The 23,423-nt window shown below is 42.7% G+C and overlaps 1 protein-coding gene across 2 annotated transcripts in view; it reads right to left on the bottom strand.

The window, feature by feature from the left end:
• LOC128330188 (erythroid membrane-associated protein-like) overlaps positions 1–23,423 on the bottom strand; it is a 146,982-nt gene that overhangs the window by 98,835 nt on the left and 24,724 nt on the right. For both annotated transcript variants that reach the window (XM_053262636.1, XM_053262637.1), the window contains exons 2-4: positions 20,741–20,765; positions 17,682–17,737; positions 13,762–13,793 (exon numbers count right to left, since the gene is read on the bottom strand). The gene's annotated coding sequence lies outside the window, so the exon portion shown is untranslated. The remainder of the gene's footprint in view (positions 1–13,761; positions 13,794–17,681; positions 17,738–20,740; positions 20,766–23,423) is intronic.

Below are 23,423 nucleotides of genomic sequence, written 5' to 3'. Positions count from 1 at the left end.
CCTTCTGGCTGCTGTGCACATGAATTAGCTAATGAATCTGCATTTTATGCATAGCTGGAAGCTTATTGTATTGATCTACTGCTCAGTGTTATTACTCAGAGAAATCTGGTTTAAGTAGACTGTTGGGAGCCTGTAGGGAAATTAAAACATTTTGGGGTGAGGGGTAGCTTTGTTGCTTATTACTGTTGTATTCTTCTTGCAAACTATGGACAGATTCATACATTAATCAATTCAACACACACACACCCAACCATTCAAGCAGGTAGTGGTGTGTGTGTGTGCAGACATACATGTGTAAAGATAACATACCATTGTGAAATGTCCTTTGGTATGAGGTTGTGTTTTGTGAAATAATCCTCACATATGCAGTTGGAGCTGAAGCTAGGGAGAAGTTGCAAAACCACAGGTTTGGCATGTGAATCCATCCTACTGTACTGTTTAAGCTGCAATATCTAACTTCACACAAAATGTGTCTAGCTATGCTTGAAGGAGGAGGACTTGGAAGATGATTTTCCTTTGTTGTTCTTCTGGAAATTCTCAGAATTTTTGTTGGATCATCTAGTGGAAACTGATTCACATATATAGATCAGAATTTGAACCTGACTAAAACAAATTGAGTCACCTTAACTGGCGCAGTGGGGAAATGCTTGACTAACATGGAGAAGATTGCCAGTTCGAATCCCTGCTGCTACTCTATTGGGCAGCAGCGATATAGGAAGATGCTGAAAGGCATAATCTCATACTGCGTGGGAAGAGGCAATGGTTAACCCCTCCTGTATTCTACCAAAATAAAACCACAGGGCTCTGTAGGTGCCTGGAGTTGGAATCAACTTGATGGCACACTTTTCTTTACTTAAAACAAATTGGTAACCCATGCAAATGCAAGAGGACTGGTATTGCATGCAGTCTATTGCAGCTGCTGCATTTTGAATCATCTGAGGTTTTGGACTGTTTAAAGGCAGTTCTATGTTGCATGAATTATTTATTGTAGTTGGACACTTTATTAGAGTGTGCATGACAGTGGCCAGATCAGGAGGTGGGCAACCTTGGCTCTCCAGCCTTGGGACTACAACTTCCATACTGATGGGAATTGTAGTTCAACAACAGCTGGAGAGCCAGGGTTGCCTGCCCCTGGGCTAGATCCTTAACTAGCACTCTCCTCCCCATGCTAATAGGGCAAAGATGCACCTTTAAAATGATGTTCCTTATATTTAGCAGGGGGAGAGCAATTGTTCCCATCTAACCCCAGCATGGCATCCCTCCCCAGGGAGAGGAGAAATATAGTTGTGTGCCATCTGCATACCAATTACTCTGTACTCCGAATACTCAAACAACTTCATCCAGAGCATTCATGTAGACATAGCATGGGGCTCAGGATGGAACTAGGGAAATCCATAGGGACAGGGGCGCAATTTCAGTGCTTGCCCTAGGCGCTATTTACCCTAGATACGCCTCTGCTGAGGAAGATCATACAATAGGCTGCTGAGCAGAGAATATCAGTTATGGGGCAGAGAGCAGGCTTCTGTTTTTTAAAAGAGCCCCCCAATCTATGGAATGGGAAAAATACAAAATTGTTTTTTTAAAACCACAAAGCTACACTACCCTTAACCACCTACTGGTATGGGGATCCCTCCCACACAGAACCCCGGTTTAAAATTCTTCTAAACTAAACAAAACACACAACTTTTAAAATTTACTTGCAAGCCCAAACCTCCCTCCAAACAAGAAAAAAAACCCCAAGAATACAGAATTCCAGAGGGAGGTGTGTGTGTGTTTGTGTGAAAATGGGGGTACACTCACTCAGTCTCGGTGTGTCCAGTTGTCTGTGGTCTGGTCTCTGAGTCTACTCTTCTTCAATCTTCTTCTAAGTGTTCAGGTTTGTGTGGGCTGGGGGGAAAGCCTTGAAAATCTGTGGGCAAAGGGGGTGGCTGGGCAGGTAGCCACTGGCCAGTGGCCACAGGGGCTAGGGCTGGTGGCACTGGTGGCTGGCACAGACAGACACAGCAGACACAGCAGGCTTCACTCTCGCTTCTGGCCTGGGAGAGCAGTTTGAGTGGTGGCTTCTTTTAGTCTCCCTTCTGACTGCTTATCTGTGACCTGCTCTCCTTAATTTGCTCTAACATCTAATGCCTGGGCCAACTCTGCCTGAGAGGGTGAATGAGAGTCACCCTCTGACTATTTTTCCAACTTGTGGCCCTTATAAAGGAGAGCAACGCTAGGTTGAGGGCCTTCTGGGTGGGACTGAGGGTGGGGGCAGAATCTACTGATAGCAGTGTATTATTGCCTAATAATTGTTTGGGCCTATTATAGGCATGTGTCTTGGGTTGTCCAGAGATGAGATGGAGGGTGGCTCTGGGGCAGCTATTCCAGTGGTGATGGGTAATTAGCAATAGCAATAGCACTTACATTTATATACCGCTCTATAGCCGGAGCTCTCTAAGCGGTTTACAATGATTTTAGCTATATTGCCCCCAACATTCTGGGTACTCATTTTACCGACCTCGGAAGGATGGAAGGCTGAGTCAACCTTGAGCCCCTGGTCAGGATTGAACTTGTAACCTTCTGGTTACAGGGTGGCAGTTTTACCACTGCACCACCAGGGGCTCTAATTGACAGAGATTTGGCATTAGTAGGTCATCAGGCCATTACAGGGGAAAGGAAATTGGAAATTTAATAGCTGTTGTCCCTTCCAGCTAGCTCCCCAAGCTTGGGGAGCAGTGTCAATCACTTACAGAGACCTTGCTACTTTGTAATGCCAGATTGGTTCAAAATAAGAAAGAAATAATCCATGACCCAATTGTGGATGAAGGAGCCGACCTGGTATATATTTCAGAGACTTGGTTGGGAGAGGTCAGTCATCTGGTTTGGTCCCAGCATCTCCTGGCAGAGTACTCTGTGTAGGAGCAAGTGAGAAGATGTGGATGGGGAGGTAGTGTGGCTGTAGTCTACAAGAATACAGTTTCCCTTTCCAGGATCCCTGTCAGGGAAATGGTCTACACAGAATGTGTGTACCTTCACCTAGGAACCAGTGATAGATAGGGACTTCTGTTGGTGTACCAATCACCCTGCTGCTTCATAGAGTCCCTAGCTGAGCTGGTGGACTTGGTTGCAGGGTTGGCATTGAAGTCGCCCAGACTGTTGGGAATGGGGGACTTCAAAGTTCACTATTGGATTGTTCAGGAGTTCATAGTAAATATGACAACTATGGACCTATCCCAAGTAGTCTCTGGACCGATACATATTGCTGGTCATGTGCTCTGATCAGGATGGTGTTCTGTGGTTGGGGATGCCTGTTATTTCTCCATTGTCATGGATGGACCACCATCTTGGTCCGTCTTTTGGTCCATCCATTGTCATGGACGGACCAAAAGAGCCCCTGGTGGCGCAGTGGTAAAACTGCCGCCCAGTAACCAGAAGGTTGCAAGTTCGATCCTGACCAGGGGCTCAAGGTTGACTCAGCCTTCCATCCTTCCGAGGTCGGTAAAATGAGTACTCAGAATGTTGGGGGGCAATATGCTAAATCGTTGTAAACCACTTAGAGAGCTTCCAGCTATAGAGCGGTATATAAATGGAAGTGCTATTGCTATTGCTATCTTGTTAAGGTAGGTCTTGCAACCACACCTCTGCACGTGAGAAGGACCCATTAGGTGGTCTGCACAAGGTTATTGGATCCAATAGGATTCCAAGAAAACTTGGAAGAAAACTCTGCCAGTGATTCTGTCAACACTCTGGTGCACACTTGGAATAATGAACTAAAGCAGTGGACACAATAACTACTAAGCATCCTCTCTGACCTGCTTTAAAATTAGCCCCGAGATATTTGGAAGAATTACGGGAGCTGAAGTGGCAAGGTAGACGAGTAGAACTCAAATGGAGAAAAACTCAACTCGAATCCAACAGGTTACAAGATAGAGCACATTTGAAGATCTATGCTCTGGCAATACATGCAGCAAAGAAGCAATTCAATGATTTATTACAATCTTTGATCGATTACAAATAACTGCAGAGTTGCGAAGTAAAAAGACAACATAAGCAACTCTTCCAAAGATATGTCTAACCCAGAACAACACAAACATACATGTATGAATACATATAAAAATACAGATCAAGTACATTTTAAAAAATACATACAAATATAAAATAAATTGAGATAGAGACATAACATATCCTCATCAAATCTTAATTGCTACTGTGCAAAATTTACAAGATATTAGCATGGTGAACAGAAAGAAGGTAAGTAATATAAAAATCATCCATATTATTGAGATGTCTGTTGATAAGAGGAGTAATAAATGTAAGATGTAAGTCTCAGTAAAAAGAGCAGCATAAAAGTACATGAACAACTGATTCAATATCCCCATTCCCACAAGGGCAAAGAGGCTCCAAATATGGAATTTTCTGCAACTTACCCCTTAACATCTCTGAGGGCAACACATCCAGCCATTTCAGTGTTAGCCCTTCTATATGTTGATAGTATCAAATTATACAAATAATTAGCTGGTTTATAAACAAACCTAGCATCTCCAATGCTTCATAATTAGGTTTCAAACTCAGGTCTTTTAAATATTCCATATCAAATATTTGCTGCTTAATTGTTAATTTAACATTATCGAAGCCCAATGGGATGAAATATTCTGGTGATAAACCGTATGTTTTAAGCTGCTCATTAATAAAATTTGTCAAATCAGAAGAGGATTCGTTGCTGAGGACCAAGGGGCAAGATCTGTTGGGGAAAATATCAATTTCACCCCCAAAAGATTTAAAAATAGATCCATACATGTGTCTTCAAGCTGGGCAAGCCTACCTCCAATAGCAGCTTAATACTGGATACATAGCAAAGGGTTGAAAAAACAGACCTAAGAAATCTGGATTGAACCCAGATTAAAGACGGTAATCAGTACACATACAGATCTGAGAGCCATACAGGAGCTGTGATAATTCTTTAGGCTGAAAAACCCTAATAGCAGGAATATATTTGCCCCCTGAAGAGAAGAGGAATCTCAGAATTGCAGTTCCTGATCTCTGCGCATATGTCACAGCACAATTAATGTGCCCTTTCCAGCTGCCCATTGCCTGAAAGATAACCCCCAAATATCTGTAATGCATTGTTTGCTCAATATTAACTCCATTTATTTGCCATTTATGTAGAACTGGCCTTCTAGCAAACATTACAACCTTCATCTTCTGATAATTGATGGTCAAGATATCGTCTTGACAGTAATCAGCAGAGATCTTAACACTCTCCTCATCCCTACCAAGGACAGTATCAATAACACATAGTAACAATAACAATAAGACAGTATCTAATAAGACCAGAGGAGATCTGGTCTTGTGGTAGCAAGCATAACTTGCCTCTAGCTAAGCAGGGTTTGCCCTGGTTGCATATGAATGGAAGACTAGAAGTGTGAGCACTGTAAGATATTCCCCTCAGGGGATGGAGCCACTCTTGGAAGAGCAGAAGGTTCCAAGTTCCCTCCCTGGCATCTCCAAGATAGGGCTGAGAGAGATTCCTGCTAGGGGTGTGCACGGAATGGGCTGGTCTGGTTTGGTTCGAGTCCAGACCGGACCTGAACTGGACTGGGCCAGTTCAGTCCAGAACCCCCTTGAATCACCTCCCCCCGCCGGTTTGGTTCTGTCCGGGGAGGGGTTCACAGTCATTTAAAAATATATATATTTTAAAAATAATTTTACTTACCCCCTCTGGAGGAGTTGTTGGGGGTGGCAGGGGATGGGGGGGTCGACAGAGGTTCCCCCTCCCCTGCCAGCCTCCCTTGATGCCCATACTGGTCAGACGGCTCTTTGGCCCGTTCGGGCCTTCCCCCCCCTCCAGTGTCGTGGCCATTTTGGAGGCCACCATGCCTGCACAATTGGCCTCTGCATTACTCAGGCCACACAGAGGCCAATTGCACAGGCACAGTGGCCTCCAAAATGGCCACCGCACTGGAGGGGGAAGGCCCGAAGAGCTGGCCAGCCGGCCGGTATGGGCATCAAGGGAGGCCAGCAGGGGGAGGGGGAAGCTCCACGGGACCCCCACCCCCTGCTAACTACAACAATGCCCCCAGAGAGGGTAAGTTAAAAAAAATTAATCGCAACCCCCCCGAATGGTCAGGGGTGTTTGGTCCGGGGTCAGTCCGAACAGGGGATGGTTCAGTTCTACCCCAAATGGTTGAACCAAACACATCCGGCATTGAACGTGTTTGCACATCCTTCATTCCTTCCTGCAACCTTGGAGAAGCCGCTGCCAGTCTGTGAAGTCAATACTGAGCAAGATAGACCAATGGTCTGACTCAGTATATGGCAGCTTCCTATGTTCCTAATGCAGAATCATCAGCATAAAAGAGCAGGGGCATAAAGGAGCAGGGAAGCAATTCATTTCTGCTCATATTGCACCCACAAGTTCATGTCCAGTAGAGTTGTCTAGGGTTATGAGAGGGCTAGTACAAGCCCCCTCTCCCTAGAACCCAAATTGTGATGCTTTAAAAATTTTTGTGAACAAAATCTCTCTTATTTGGGTCAAACTGGATTCTAAGGGCACAGTCTATTATGGAGGTATCTAGCAACTCCTCTTATGTGATCAGACTAGATCACTTTCAACTTGTGACTCCTGAGGATGTGGACAAGCTGGTTTGGCTTGTGTGTTCTAGCACCTGTTCTCTTGACCCTTGCCCAACTTGGCTTATTTTTTTTCTCCTAACGATCAGATAATTAAAGAGGTCTGGTAAACATAATAAATGCTTTTCTAAGGAAGAGTCTGATGCCTCCTTGTCTTAACCTACATTGACAAAACCTACATTGGATTCCTCAGAGTTGGGCAACTATAGGCCCAACTCTAATCTCCCATTATTGGGAAAGATGATTGAGAAGGTGGTGGCCTCAGCTCCAGACAGTCCAGGAAGAAACTGATTATCTTGACTCATTTAAAACTGGCTTTCAGGTGGTCTATGGGGTTGAGCCTGTCTTGGTCAGCCTGATGGATAGTCTCCAACTAGGTGTTGACAGAGGGAGTGTGACTGCTGATCCTTTTGGATCACTCAGCAGCTTTCAATACCATTAACCATGGTATCGTTCTGGGTCACCTGAGGGAGGTGGGATTGGGTGGCACTGTTTGACAGTAGTTCTGTTCCTACCTCACTGGCAGATTCCTGTTGGTGTCTCTTTGAAACTGTTGCTCTGCAAAGCAAGAATTACTGTATGGAGTCCCACAAGGCTCCATACTGTCTCCAATGTTCTTTAACATCTACATGAAACTGCTGGAAGAGATAATCAGGAGATTTGGTGCAGGGTGTTATCAATATGCCAATGACACCCAGATCTATTTCTCCATATAAACTTCATCAGAAAATGGTATTACTTCCCTAATTGCTGCCTGGAGGTGGTAATAAAGATAACAAACTGAAACTGAATCCAAATAAGATGGAGGTAATGAGCGTGGGGTTTAGATTTGCCTGTTCTGGATGGTGTCACACTCCCCCGCAAATAATCAGTACATAGTTTGGGAGTCCTCCTGGATACAAAACTCTCTCTGGTTTCTCAGGCTGAGTCAGTGGCCAGGAATGCTTTTTATCAGCTTTTGCTGATACGCCAAATACACCCATTTCTGGAGACAAAATACCTTAAAACAGTGGTAAATATGCTAGTAACCTCCAGGCTTGACTACTGTAATGCACTCTATTTGGGGCTGCCTATATACATAGTCCGGAAACTACAATTGGTTCAGAATGCAGCAGCCAGACTGGATTCTGGCACAACCTGTAGGGACCATATAACACTAATTTTAAAAGAACAGCACTGGCTACTGATATGTTTCCTAGCAAAATACAAAGTGCTATTTGTTGCCCATAAAGCCCTGAATGGTTGAGATCCAGAGGACTTAAGAGAGCACCTCCTTTGTCATGAACCCTGCCACCTATTAAGATCATCTGGGGAGGTCCAGCTACACCTCCAGCTCATCTGGTGGTGACTCAGGGCTGGACCTTCTCTATGGCTGCCCCAGGGCTTTGGAATGCACTTCCTGTCAAAATAAGAGCTCTTCCATCTCTGATTGCTTTTTAAAAGAACCAAGACACACTTGTTCTCTCAGGCTTATAATTAAAACTAATTTTAAATTGTCAATTGTGCTGGGAAATGTTAAACAGTCAAAATTGTAAATAGATAGTTGTGGCAACTTGCCAACAGTAGCAAGTTGTGGCAAGTAAGTACAATATAAGTGATATAATTTCACCACTGGGCAGAATAACAGAAAAACAAACTGCAGACATATGTGCACAAAACTGGGCATCATTCTGGGAATAGTATGTAACTCATAATGTGTAAAATAGCAAGATACTTTTTGAAAAATACATGATCAGAAGTACTGCCAATAAAAGTGTGCTAAACAACTGTTGTCATCAAGCTCTCATCATCAAGAACTGTTGTCATCAACTCCTCTTTCCAAATCTGCTTCCAGAATTCCTAGATTATTTAACTCCATTAGGTACCATTCATTCTGAGAAGACCATATCTGCATATGTTGCAGGCTTTCTGTAAAATGGAGAAATGGTTGCATATGGTGTTTTTGTGGTCTGGGGTGGTAATGCCTTGGAAATTAAACACAAGAAAACAAGAAATCAGTTACTTGTTATTCTTTTGGTCTTTAATAGAATCATTTAGGGCCACTTATTGCTAAGGGAAGGAACTGCACACCTCCAACAAGTGCCCTGATCCAGAGAAGCAGAAATCCACACATCATTTGGTTTTCAGTATGTGCTCCAAGGAAACTGAAGATCAATAGCTTGAGCAACCAGTGGATCCTCAAGGAGAATCTCAAATATGCTAGATAAGCTTCCCTTACAGAAAGCTTGCACATCACTGCTGATCTTCCTCTGAGTGTTTGAATGCAGGAAAGTGTTCTAGGGTATTCTATTCACAAAATATGATAGTTATATTCAATAGGGATGTGCATGAACCTGTTCAGAGGCCCTTTTATGGGCCTCTGAACAGGTTCGAACACCATGGCGGGTGTCTTACTTATTCAACGGGCATGCTTGTGTGCCCAGAGGGTACACGCATGCCCGCTACTTCCGGCCACTTCTGGCCGAAGAGCAAACGGGGTAGCAGGGAAGTATGCTGCTGCCCTGTAGGATGTGTAAAATACTGGACAACAGGGAGGGGGGAAGTGGAGGGAGGGATAAGTGCACCCTCCCTCACCCTTAAAGTAATACACCCCTGCCATTGAGTCACCTGTGCCAGGTTCCATGCACATCTCTAATATCCAATAGGCCTGATGAGTGCCTTTTATAAATGGAATGTATGCCCTGGAACAAACTTCAGAATTCTACACCATTGCTAAGTGTTCTGTGACAGAGGCCCCTGGGCAGAAGAGTTGATGTCAAAAATGTTCCCTCAAAGTAGAAAGTTTGAAAAATACTGACCAGTAGGGAGGGAGCTATATATCTCATTCACCACTGTAAAGGTTAATGGAGAAGAGTTTATGATAGTGATGTGCAAGGAATCAGCTTCATTTGAGACGAATATGGGACAGGGGTGGCTTTAAGGATGGGGGAGGGTACACTTACACATACACCCTGCTGTGCTTCTCCCTCCGATGCTCTGTGTATAAGTAGTCCAGCAGGGTGGCAGTGTACCTCCTTGCTGCCCATTGTTGCACTGATCAGAAGTGGTGTGTGTGTGCGTACGCATCACAGGTGTGTGTGCGCATGTCATGCGTGTGTGTGGTGTGCATGCACCCGCCCATGATGCGCAGCACTTCCAGTCATTTCCAGTCAGTGAAACAATGGGGTGGCAAGAAGGTACACTGCTGCCCCTCTGGACTATTTATACACAGAGCACTGGAGGGAGATGGGCAGCAGGGTGCATAAGTGCACCCTCCCCCATCCTTAAGCCTCCCCCACCCCTGCATTTGAATCGGTTTGAACATGGGGGTTCTGAACCTGTTCGGCATTCTAAGAATAGAATGCCGAACAGGTTCATGCTCATCCCTAGTTTATTATGCTTGTTTTGGAAGCTGTGCAATACGAGGGTATTGTGGATTGTCGTTCCAGTAAGAAATGTTTGTGGAAGCAAGTATGGCACAGATTGCTGTTAATATCAAGCTTTTAATCAATCTGTTTTATTATTCATGGACATGCTTTTGTGGAGGTAGCTATCAAGAAAATAGGTCTGTAACTGGGGGGGAAATTGTGGTATTAAAAATCTTACAAATAGATCAAGAGATAATTTGTATGACTATGTTCTGCATCTACAAAACTTGGCATCTCCTAGAAAAGGATTCCCAGTAGCAGGGTCAACCAAGACGTCTATCTGAAATTCTGGAGAGCTGATGTCAATTAAGTTACTTGGGTCATTGTTCTAATAATATAAGGCATCATCTTAAGGAAGTTTACAAATTTCTGATCCATGTCATGAACAACTTTCATGTTGACTCTGGCATACTAGAAAGTAGTACACAATTAAATAACTTCTTGTGTAAAACTACCTAGTGTGTAATTTTATAAATGTTCCAAAGTAACAGCAACAGGATATAGATTTACACTAGAAGTGATTTAATTGCTGTCTCACACAGCAATGTAGGCTCTTTCTGCTTCCTTCTTAACACCTCTGACTTTAATATTCTTGGAGACAAGGCACCAGGAAGTCTGTGGACAAGAGAAGATGCCCATTTGCAAGCTCAAAGATGCAGATTTGCTTTGGGAATGTCAATAGAACAAGATTCTTCCCAACAGTTAATGACAAGAGGAGATGGAATTCAGACATCTGATCAATAATTGTCAAGAGAACAGGATCCAGAGGATAACAGCAATTGACACTTTTTGAGGCTGATAGCTTGAAAAGACTCTATGTTGAGATCAAATGATCCAACAACTATAAAAAAGTCACTTCCACCATCAGGAATACTGGTAAAGATAAATAAAGAGTTAAAAACATTTGTCTTTAAAGTGACAAGACCCAGGGTATCTAAACAAGTATATGCGCGTAAAGTTATGCGCATATATGCACAAGACGGGGGTATGTGTGTGGGGTTTTCCAGATTTGAATATTTATTTTGGGGCATTTCGCATCACACAACTTATACATATGCAACTAGATCCCCAGGTAAAGTGGGCAAATATAGAGACATCATTACAGGATAATCTGCACCAACTGCCTTTGATAAATAATTTAGGCAAGGAGAAGGAAAAACAAAGCAGCCCTATTATTAATACGATTGTGATGGTATGGAGAAAATGGCAAAAAAAATTGCTTCCTACAATTTCACCTTTATTAAAAATGAAGACATATATGACTAGAAATATGTCCTGTTCAAAAGAATATTGGCAGTGTTTAGAGGGAAATGGTTTGATCAAACTTAAGGATTTTTATTTAAGGGAGTTAAATTTGATAAAGATAGAATTGTTAAAAAGGATTACTTTATCAAATGATAAATTTTGGTTGTTTACAAACAATAAAAATTATTATTATTATTATTATTATTATTATTATTATTATTATTATTATAATATTACATTACACAATGCTGACTTTAAAATAGCAGCAACCAGATCATTGGTTAAATTTGAACAATTGTATGAAGAATTATTAATCCACACTTGAGCTACTTCCAAATTATTTGATATTTTATTGAATTTTGGCATTTCTCCACTGTTAGGAACGAAAATTTCTTGGGAACAGGATATAGGAAGTAATATAGATTCAGTAAACTTGGCTAAGTTAAATAAACCTTTAAAATGGACAAGGAATGCTGGAATATGGAAGCAGCGGGTTAAAAAATTAACTAAGTGGCACATGAAGCCAAGTAAGTTGGCCAAGATAAAGAAAACCTCTAATGCCATGTGTTGGAGGGGATGTTTGGAATTGGGTTCTTATAAACATATGTGGTGGGATTGTCCCAGAGTTAAAAGATTTTGGCAAGCGGTAGAAAAGGAAATAGTAATTAAATTTAGAGTTCTGTTAATACTTAACGTAGAATTGGGGTTATTGTTTTTGTTTACTGGAAGTAATACAACATTTGATAATAGCATTCTGTTAAGGTTTTTTGTATTGGCAGCACAAGGATTAATTGCCCGTAATTGGAAAACTGCTGAAAATATGAATATCAGTAATTGGTATAAAATAATATGAGAATATATGCTTGAGGAGTTTATTTCAGCTTGATGTAATAATATTCAACAACAGTTAAATAGATATGATTTCAAGCGAGTATGGAAACCTGTTATAGACACTGTTGAGGTAAACAGCGTTTATTATAACTCCAGTAAGATTTTGGTTGAAATGGTCAGGAATATTATTTTTTAATAATAATAATAATAATAATAATAATAATAATAATAATAATATTCAATTTCAGGGTGGTTTACAAATAAATAAATAAATAAATAAAATGGATCCCTGTCCCCAAAGGGCTCACAATCTAAAAAGAAACATAAGATAGACACCAGCAACAGTAACTGGAGGTACTGCGCTGGAGGTGGATAGGGCCAGTTATTCTCCCCCTGCTAAATAAAGAGAATCACTACGTTAAAAGGTGCCTCTTTACCAAGTTAGCAGGGTAAGATGATGGATTAAAATATTTAAAATATGTAATTGTGATTGATATACCTGCTAAATATGGTTATACCAATTGTACATATTGTAAATGTTTAATTTCCCCCCTTTTATTTTGATGTACCACTAATGTATTATTCATCTTAAAATAATAATAATATTTTTTTTAAAAAAACTATTAAAAAGTCACCTCTCCGGACAGAGAGTTCAGTAAGCCTTGCCAACAAGCAAGCTGCTCATCCCTTGAACCTGTTGTTAAACTGCGAGGCAGAAGCAAGGGTTCTTCTTGACATAGGCAAGAAATTACTGGTGATCCTGTCTTGGGGCTAGAGATCAGAGTAATTTCTGCCTTCTATTCAGCAACATCCAACATGACTGCATGAGGCCTGCCTGAACTTCGCTCCCAAGTATCGGACCCAAGCTGTGCACACTAGCTGTTCCACGCCAGATCCTGGTAATTATGCTGCTTCTACAGCCTTGATCCATATTTCCCTTCCCCTTCCTCATCCCTCTCCACCCTCTACTAACTCCCGAACCCTGGTCATCCCACTCCTGAATGCCTTCCCTATCTTGCCCTTCCTCCTTCTGTCTGTCTCTGATTTGTGTTAGGTTTTAGAAAGATTTAATAGTGACTTTACATGCATCCACACACATGTAATAGTTAGGAACTCTGCTTTGATATTACTAGTAGCTATAATTGAAGACTGCTCTGATATTATTACTAGTAGCTATATGTGGTTGTGTTGTTTTCTGCTCAGTTAGACTGATGCTGTTGCTCTGACAATCTATATTATATAAAGAATGAAAAGTGATCATGGGGGAAGAGGTTGATTATGTACTGTAGATCAGTTAAATGATCAAATATTTCAAAAGTGACTGTAGAGGAGATTTTGTCCTTCCCCTTCCCTTTATTTTTCATATAACTCTACCCTTTCTTGCTTTTACTATAACCCACTACCTTACAATCCACATTCCTCACTCCACTCACTCCCATGCTGACAATAACTAGATCCCTCTACTGAAGGTTTACCTAGTAAACCTAATATCAAATATCACAGAATCATAGGGCAAAACAGGATTGAAAGGCCATAAAATCCTTGCTTAAGGTAACGTTCCATAGTTCACAACATAAGATATGACAGGACAAAGTCAAAAGTCAATAAGATAAACCATGCCAAGGCATCTTGAAGGCAGATATCCTGGGTTTGGCAAATAACTCACCCCTGTTCTGCAGAGCTGCTCAATATTGGCATCTGAGGGGGGAAAGAACTCATAGTTAGCTTCATCTAGCAGTAAATCTTCAAAATACAAATACCCATACAAAGGAAGTCTTATAATAGCTAAACGAAGATTTACGGAGCTTACAGCAGAAAAGAAACCATAACTTATATCACTGAATTTCACTAGCTGATATAGCAAAATGTGAAAAACCAAACATATTCCAAGTATAATGCCAAGCAGCAGTAGATCGGAATGTCCTAGTTTTTTTCAAATATGTTCTTAATTCAAATTAAGCTCATTTGGTCTAAATGACAGTTTTCACCAATAATGCTTCAGTTTATTCATCAATTATACTGTTTTTGATTTAATATCTAAATATCCATGTTAAATGTTTAGTACTTTTAGAAAAAGAAGTCAATGTGTGCTTTATTGACTACAGAAAAGCCTTCGATTGTGCTGACCATCTCAAGTACAAGTAACTTTATTATGATCGTAGATCAGACAGTACAACAACAACAGAAAAGAGGGGAAAGAAGAGAGAAAAAAGAAAAGAAAAAAATACATAAAAATATTACAGGAGACCACAACGTATAGTACGAACAATGTAGCAAAACCTAGCCACATTGAAGGTAATCTCTTTACAAAAATTGGATAGCAAAAACTCTAAGTAAAATACATCAGAGTGCCCTGGGAACTTCCCCAGAAGAGGAGAAATTAGTTTTAAACGAGCATCACTGTAAAATTTACAATATAAAATAACATGAGGGGTAGTTTCTACAGCACCCATTCCACAGGGGCAGATCCTAAGTTTAACAGAATCCCTTTGTATCTACCATCCCTAACAGCCGTTGGAAGGGCGTTTAGTAAATAGGCAAATTAAACTGGCAAGAGTAAATGGGCGCCTAAATTTAGGGATAAGGATATTATCTAAATATGCTGCCAGTTTGGAATTAAAAAGTTGTTTCCCCAGATAGATACCACTCCTTAGACGGGCTGTATCCGCTTGTAATTCTGTATCAGCAATATGCTGCTTAATAACCTGCCAGGCCTGATCATGTCCTAATCTAAGAATTTCCTCCTGGGAGAACCCAAGTAGAAGAAGTTTATTTTTAACCAAGGTCTTCCACTTATGGTTAAAGTCATCAATCATTACCAGGGAAGCCAGACCTACATTGGCAAAAACCAGTTTTAACCAAAACTTTATAATACAGGTCCAGTAACCCGATTCAACCCAGGCGAGACCAACTTCTCATCTGGTGAGAGAACTGGGAACGCAGGGGGGAACTTGAAGAATAGCTCTAATAAATTTAGACTGTACAGCTGCCAGTGGGCCAAAATTACTGGGGGGCCCCAATTGGGCACCATAAAAAAATAAGGGATAAACTTTAGTGACAAATAACTTAATCGCCGCTGGGATGAATGAGGCCCCCATCATAAAATGAAATGATTTTATTTTGATTGTAGAAGTTTGAGCATTTTGTATGATCAAATTTAAGTGGTCATTTCGTAAGCCAGAAGACTGGAAGACAACTCCAAGATATTTAAATGAGTTGACTTGCTCGATTTTGTGCCCCTGCATAACCTAATTATGATATCTTGGACACTTGGCAAACACTAAGATTTTCGTTTTGTGGTAATTGACCTCAATGGATTCCTCCCTACAAAAATCATATAATATACCAAGGGCACGTTTGCTGCAATCACTTTTTCCTTTCCTTGCTCCCCACAAAAATTTCATGTAACGCACAAAGAGAACCTGATATTTGCATGTCACTATAACAGATCAAGTGGCAGCATACATAATTGCAGATGCTTTGATACAGATCTAGTGTAAAGTATTGATACCAGCAGGTGGCAGCATGCAAAACTGACAAAACTGACAACTGTCTCTGGCAATTTTAAAAAAGTCTTTAAAGACACATCTGTTCACCCAGGCTTTTAACTGATATTGTTTTGATTGTTTTAATGTTGTTTTTAGAATATTGTTGTTGTTTTTATTAAATTAAATTGTGTTTTAAATTTCTTGTTTTTGTTTTTAACTAATGTTTTACCTTTGTTTTTATCTTGTTGTAAACCGCCCAGAGACTAAGTTTTGGGTGGTATAAAAATACTTTAAATAAATAAATAAATAAAATTTCTGTTATTATCAAACCAGTCATATGACCCTTTTATTATGAGCAGGCAACTGCCATAAGGAAAAGACGGAGAAGTGACCACTCCACAGTTATGTGAACGGACCTTCAAGGTAACATTTCATGCTACCTATTCACAAATAACTTTTCCCTAAAGAATCTTGGGAATGTTTGGTGAATTGCAGAGACTTGTCCATCCTACCTTCAAACCACAATTCAAAGGTAGAGGAAATGGATGTGCAAATTCCAAACAAATGTGAGGAATGTCACATTAGAGCTATCTCTGAGTTTGTGGAGATGCACCATATTCAGCCTGGACTGTCAACATTCACATGTTGCCAGATTTTGGACATTCACTATATTATTTATTGGTTTGTTTGTTGCACTTTAATACCACCTTTCTGCCTTGACAGAGGCACCCTAAGTGGTTTACAATGTTAGAGAACAAATAAATTACATAAGATTAAAAGCATTGTTGTCTCAGGCTGTTGGTCTTTTCAGGAGCTGAGGACAAGAGCTCACTGACCTAGGTGCCTCCATTCTTGCCTTCCTCTCAGGGCACACTGGTCTTTCAGTACTCTTGGGAAGTTGGGGGAGGGGCTGCTGATTTCTATGGGAGCCGGTGTTATGCTCTCCCCTGGCCTGAGAGCCTCCTTTCTTGCCTCTGAAGTATCCTATTACGATACATATGCCCTGGAATATTTGACTTCACCCATAAGCAATGAGTGGAAGAATTCCACCATTTTACCTCTTCAACCATCCTGATTTATAAAACTACAGATCAAAGGTGTTGGCTAATTATGTAATATGCAAACCTGAGGATGCATTTCATTGCATGCTCAGCGAGTGAACCACAAACAGTGGGGGAGATGCATGGAAAAAGAGCTCTCTAGAAGTGCACATCACATTCATCTTTAGCCCTTCCTGTAAGGCTGCAGGCAGACAGACCTTCCAAAAAAGCAATGTGGTTGTCACTGCCTATTAAATATGTCATGTTAGATAAGAACCACAGCATTTACAGTGATAATACCACAGACCACAATGTATTTAAATAAGCCCATTCTACCAGATCAGAGTGTAGAATTGGGAGGCAAACATTACTGAGAATCAGAAGTCACTGCAGAAAATCAGGCTTTGATTTGGAACCTCTATATAGTTTTACATCTGGGCTCATGGAATTTTGATCACGTAAAATTAACACATTGCACATTGTATTCAGTTTTCCAGGCAACTAACTTGACGTTGTTACTCTTTTACAAATTTGATATGTTAAAATCCATATTAAGCTTTTCATAGTTAGAAGATAAATATCTTCTAAATCTGCCTATCAAGTGATTACACCCATTGAGCAGTCCCAGGGATCAATCTGGCCACTGCATTCTGTGCCATCTGTAGTTTCAGAATACTTTTCAAGGGCAGCTCCATATAGAGTGCATTGCAATAATCCAAACAAAAAGTGACTAAGGTATGGGTGACAATGGCTAGATCAGTCTTCTTAAGGAAGGGTTGTAGCTGGTGCACCAACCAAAGTTGAGCAAAAGCACTCCTGGCCAGCACTTGATTTTCCAGGAGCAGCACTGGCTCCAGGAGAACCCCCAAGCTGTGAAACCACTTCTTCAGAGGGAATACAACTCCATCAAGAGCAGGCTGAAACCCCATTCTCTGATCAAGCCTTCAACTAACCATAATCACCTCCAGCTTGTCAAGATTAAGTTTTTGTTAGAGGTTATTTTCTATGATTCATTATTTCATAGCCCTTATTCCAAACAGAGTAGAATATTATTTTACATTGAACTTGCTCTTCAGAGGCCAAGTTGCTTGTGCCATTGACTGGAGCTTCTTCCCTGGAAAAAATTGAAACACAAGCATTTATAATGCTGTACATTTACTGTCTCTGTAAGTGAAGAATAGTCTCTCCCTTTCTGAAGCAGAAGAGTTCTTTGCACCCAGACCCAAGGAGACACGGATACAGAATGCGTTATGGAGGAATTGGCCACTTTATTAGGGGTACAAGTTTTTATCAGTGCCTGCAAGGCACGGCAGCTGGGATTGGCATTCACAACAGCAACAGTGCGGACCCAAATGGGGCAGCCCGCCACGTGGCCGCCCTGCCCTAAAAGCTCATAGCGCAGACACCTTGGCTCCGGGCGGCCCACCTTCCAGAAGGGGGGCGCCCTTCGTCGCTGACCTAAGGTCAGGTCTCTGCCATTCACACCACCCGTCCGACGCTGTCAAGCCATACGGAAGGGTGTCGTTTGCAGAGAGGTAGGAGCAAGGCAGCATCCCTGATCTGTCAAGCCTCAAGGGATCAACCCCTCCTCCTTACAGCTAAAAAGCTTACCTAAGGTGCTGCACCGCATTAGCCGTTCACCTTCGCACTGTGCCCGCCATCCCCCAGATGAACGTGACCACAATCTATTTAACCTGCTAACTATTCTAATCTCATTGAGTAACCCTGCTATTACCTGGCATAGATTGAGGCAGGCGAAAAAAGGTGCACGCTAAGGCAAATCAAGCGTACGCCCAAAAAATTCCTGCCCGGCCCCGAATGGCGACCAGCAAAGCCCAGCCTATGCCAGAGGGAGGGAGGGAGGGAGTGCGATATGCCGAAGGACTGAGCCGGCGCATGCGTGCTGCCGTCTCACTGGTGTCAGCCCCACCTCTGGAGCAGAGCCGGGGCCAATGGGAGCTAACTCCCAGTGCCACGTGCTCCCAGAGGTGGGGCTGAGGGCAAACAAGCCGCACAGCCTAGAGAGGCTGTGATCGGCTGGCGTCTTCTCCCATTTACAAACTACATGAAATAGGGAGATTTGTAATTCAATCACCTGAGTTTTGTATTTTTACTTCAAAACTGCTCTGTGGGGCACAGAATTTGGTCAAAGCACTGGGGAGGGGATAACCTTTCCCCCCTTCACCAATTTTCTGACAAATCCCTTCCCTGAGCTGCTTTTAGCTCAGAATAAAGGTGGGGGGAGGGAAATCACATAGCTGAATTTTTTTCTCATTGCATTTAACAGCATCTTTAATAGATTGGCAAAATAGCATGGGGGGAGTTTAACCCCCCAGAACTGCTTCAGAGTAAAAATAAATTTAAAAATAAACCCAAACAATAATCTCCTATATAATGTTTATTTTTCCTAACTTAAAATAACTTCAGCACTGGCAATTCTAGACCATATTTTCCCCTACCTAATGCTTCTGTTCAGGTTAAGAAGTGCGGAAACACTTAGAATAAATTTAAATATGCATTTTCATCACTGAATTTTTTGATGAGGTCATGCATATGACCAAATAAGCTGAGGGGGGAGGGCTGGGGGGGGCAGGCACCTACCTACCTGCCTCCCACACAGTCTCCTTCCCCAGTACTCTCTGTCGCTTGCTGCAGCACATGAGTGGTGCCACAGTAAATGGCAGAGCAGGGAGCTGGAGGAAGAAGTCCTCCAGGATCCCTCAATGCACTATGTCAGGAACATGGTGCATTGAGGGATCCTCCCTCGGCCAGGTGGTCTTGCCACTCAGCTTAGTGTATGCTCGGGCTGCATGCAGCCCGAGCATACACACTGCACTGGCACCAGGGTTAAGGGCGTGCTTGCACCCTTAACCCTAGCTAAAGGCCAGGGCAAAAAGTGCTGGGGGAAAGGCCAGGGCAGCTAAACCCTGGCTAAAAGCCGAGGCAAAAGGTGGGGTGGGAGTGCAGGGATCAAAAGTGATCCCAGCACTCCATACGAGCAGTCTTACCCAGGTTGGGCTACCCTCGTCTGGGTTAGGCCGCTCGTGATAATAGACTTGATGACTTACAACTGAGTTTGTGCACTGGCATCAATGAGAAGTGCCAATCTGAGGTAACCAGTGGTGGCCCTCTTGCCATTGAAGGTGAGCTGTACCATGCTGTCATGCCCCCCTTACTAACCCTACCCCCTGGGAAAGCCCAGCACTGCTGCAACCTTGCCCTCTCCTGCCCTCCACAAAATGCAATTTGTGGAAGTAAGGGTCTGCTCCAATGTAGATGAGCAAGTTTCACACTACACAATAGTACAGGATTTGGCAATCTTTGACACTCCAGCTATTATTTAACTACAACTCACATAATCCCCAGCCACAATTCATTGTGGCTGAGGATGAGGGGAACTATAGTTAAAACAACTACTGAAGTCCTAAAGCTTGCCTACCTCTGCAATAAGATGATCAGATGCAAAAGAAAAGGGGTAGAAAAGGAAGTTGTGGCAGGTACAGCCTATCACGCAGGGCACCTACTAGAAATCCCTCATAAAACAAATATTAACTCTCCTATCCTTTATAGATCAGTGCCTAGTATTTGACTGGTGTGGCAAGTCCAAAAATATAAAACAAAGGACCTTTGAGCAAGTTTTCCCTGTCAGAAGTAGGGCCAAGTCAAAATGCCTCCTCCTTTTAGTCCCCCATTCACAAAGTTTAAGTAGTAATTTTTGTTATTTTCATAAGACATTATGGGGAGGCAAAAATAGATGAAACATACTCTTCCTAATAGCTGGTAGCCACTATTTTCCCCCAGAAGCCTCTTAGAGTGATGGCAGGAAGAATTGCCCTCACCGTGATTGGCTTCAGAATGATGCTATGCCATCACATGGGGGGGGGCACTGCTGTCACCACAAAAGAAGCAGTAAGGGGGAAAGACAAGAGTTAGGGTAGTTTCAGTGAACACTGTGTCCCCCTGTGAGCCTCCAAATGTGAATGGAAGGTTTTCTAAAAAGAACCTTAAATTTAGCCTTAACCACATCATGATTAAAATTGATAGGCAAGCCCGAATCAGTCTGAAAACAAGCTAATGAATAAAGCAGTCAAGGCATGGGCTGAGGGTTTCTTCTTACCTTGACGATCTCTGGTGACATGCAACTATAACAAAGAACAAGAAGTTATTCACTATAATTTTAATTGATAACTGCAATCTTCAAATTTGTGCACTTGTGCAAATGCAATATGCAGGATACATTAAAACAGTAGTCGCCAGAGCCATCTTCTGTAAGAACAGGGTGGATCATGCATAGGTGGAAGATGGCAATGACTGAGATAATAATGTCATTATAAAACATACTGTTTAGATGTCCCTATGTGGCACTACAACTGTACTTAGTTTGATCCAAGTTGATCTAGGCATTGCAAAGTTGTTGTGGGGAACACACATGCAACCCCCACCATGAAATGTGTTCTGGAAAGCATTTATGGAGTATCAAGGTTTAATGTCCTCAATAATATTAACATGTATACCAAGATCAGTGCAAATTGGTTCAGTGGTTCCCAGGTTAGCCCACTTCCACCTCAAAGGTTCACATGTCCATCATATTGAATTGGAGTGGATGATACGATCACAAAATATGTTGTTGAGGTGTCCCTATGTGGCACTACAACTGTCCCAGATTTTACAACTGTCCCAACTAGGTCTAGGGACACGCGCGTGCACGCGCGCACACACACACACACACACACACACAGCAAGGTGATCTCATAAGACTACTTTCCAGGAGGAAAATAGGCTAAACAAGAAAGTCATGAGCTGCCTGTGAATTTCCTATAAAGCAGGATATTGGGGAAAACAAAGAGGCTATTCTCATGAGCGTGCAAAAACCAGGCTAAGGGAGCCCAGCCTGGTTTTGCACAGTCATGAGAACCATTGCGCTCTCCACAGCAGCAAACCTGCCAAAGAAGCCTCCATCCTAAAAGAGGTTAACAGAGCAAGCACGCTGTTAACTGCATTTTGGCGACTGTGTGTCAAATGCAGTCAAAGCAGACACACTTGGGGAGGGGCTACCAACAATGCACCGCACACTCACGCAGTGCATTATTGGGGCTTCAGAGGGTGGGGTACCATGGTGCTTCCCTCCACCTCACCCCCGGAACACCTGAGCGAGGTACAGGTGGACGGCAGGAGAGCCACCTCTTGTCTGGGTGGGCGATCTGCCTGCTCAGAGGACAACCATTGATCATCTGCAGGGAAGGTAAGGCTAATCATCCAACCCCACAGTTAGCCCTGTAAGCTCTTCTCATTGATTGTGAGAAGAGCTTCAAAGTGTCATAAAGTTCCAGCTTTTCAAGGAAATGAAGCATCACACACATTCTTTCTGAGACCAGATACTGTGGGCAGTTTTGCAAGTCTTACCTTCAGAAAACTAAAAAGGAACCTTATCAGGCACTGGACTAGAAGGCCATAAAAGAAAATAAGCTGAAGCCTGACCTAGTAGTAATAGTAATAAAAACAGTTTGCTTACCTGTAACAGGTGATATCTCTGGTGATCCAGGTTCACTCAGAACTGGATCTTCTGTGCCTGTGCTGTAGCTACGCAGAGCAATACATAGTTCTGATATGTGCTCTCCAGCATTCTGAGGCATGAGAAAGTGCCCATTAAAATAGGCAGGTGAGTGCATTCCCCTTCAATTCCTGATCTGGCCACTGCATAAAGACTGGTAGTACATTAGGAAGAAGTTCAGGCAAGGTAGGTAAGCAAAAACACTGTAGGTGTACGCCAGCAGTGGGGCAGGTCTGGTGGGTGCAGTGAGTGAACATGGATCACCAGAGAGATCACCTGTAAAAGGTAAGCAACATTTTTATCTCTGAGGTGATCCATGTTCCTTCACAACTGGGTGAATTACTAGCTCTGGAGACTCTGGTGGAGAGAGCCTGAACTCTGGCTTGAGGCTGGACTCCTTGTTGCTTATAACAGGAAAAGATTAGTTCAACTAGCCAGTGCGAGAGTCTTTGCCAAGAGACCACAGAGCCCTTGTTAGTAGGAATGTGCACAGAACAGGTTCGGAGGCCCTTTATGGGCCTCCGAACCGGTTCGAAGGCAGTGGGGGTCTCCCATTAAGAGCAGGGGGAGGGTGCACTTACCCCTCCCACCACTTTTACCCCACCGGCGTCAGTTATTTTAACAGCCCATCGGGGTGGCAGCATACCTCCCTGCCGGCCTGTTGCCCTCCTCTTCCAGATATGACCAGAAGTCGCTGATGCGTATGTGTCAGCAACTTCTGGTCATATCTGGAAGACGAGGGCAACGGGGCAGCAGGGAGGTATGCTGCCACCCCAATGGGCTGTTAAAAAAACTGACACTGGGGGGGGAGCGGTGGGAGGGGTAAGTGCACCCTCTCCCGCTCTTAAAGGGAGACCCCCGCCGCCTTCAAACTGCCCCATCATGGTTCCATGCACATCCCTAGCTGTTAGGACCTGAGTAGGAGATGAACAGTCTGTTAGAGTTTTGGAAGGACCAGGTAATATAGCAGACACATATGAACATCAAGGAAGTGCATGGAATGCTCCAAAAGAGTGGAAGGATTGACAAAGAATGTAGGCAATACCTTGGTTAAGATGACAGTCGGTGACCACCTTGGGACGGAAGGTAGGGTCAGGGAGAAGCATTACTTTATCCGGATATAACTTAGTGTAGGGGGAGTCAGCCTGCAGGCATTGAGTTCACTGACCCACCTGGCAGAAGTGTCTTGCCCTACCAATTCTGTTAATGGAACTGCCCCAGGGTGATTGGTGAACAGCCCAAAATTGTG

Source organism: Hemicordylus capensis, chromosome 6, assembly GCF_027244095.1.
Source record: "Hemicordylus capensis ecotype Gifberg chromosome 6, rHemCap1.1.pri, whole genome shotgun sequence".
Lineage (NCBI taxonomy): Eukaryota > Metazoa > Chordata > Lepidosauria > Squamata > Cordylidae > Hemicordylus > Hemicordylus capensis.
This window is presented reverse-complemented; position numbering and strand designations above follow the sequence as displayed.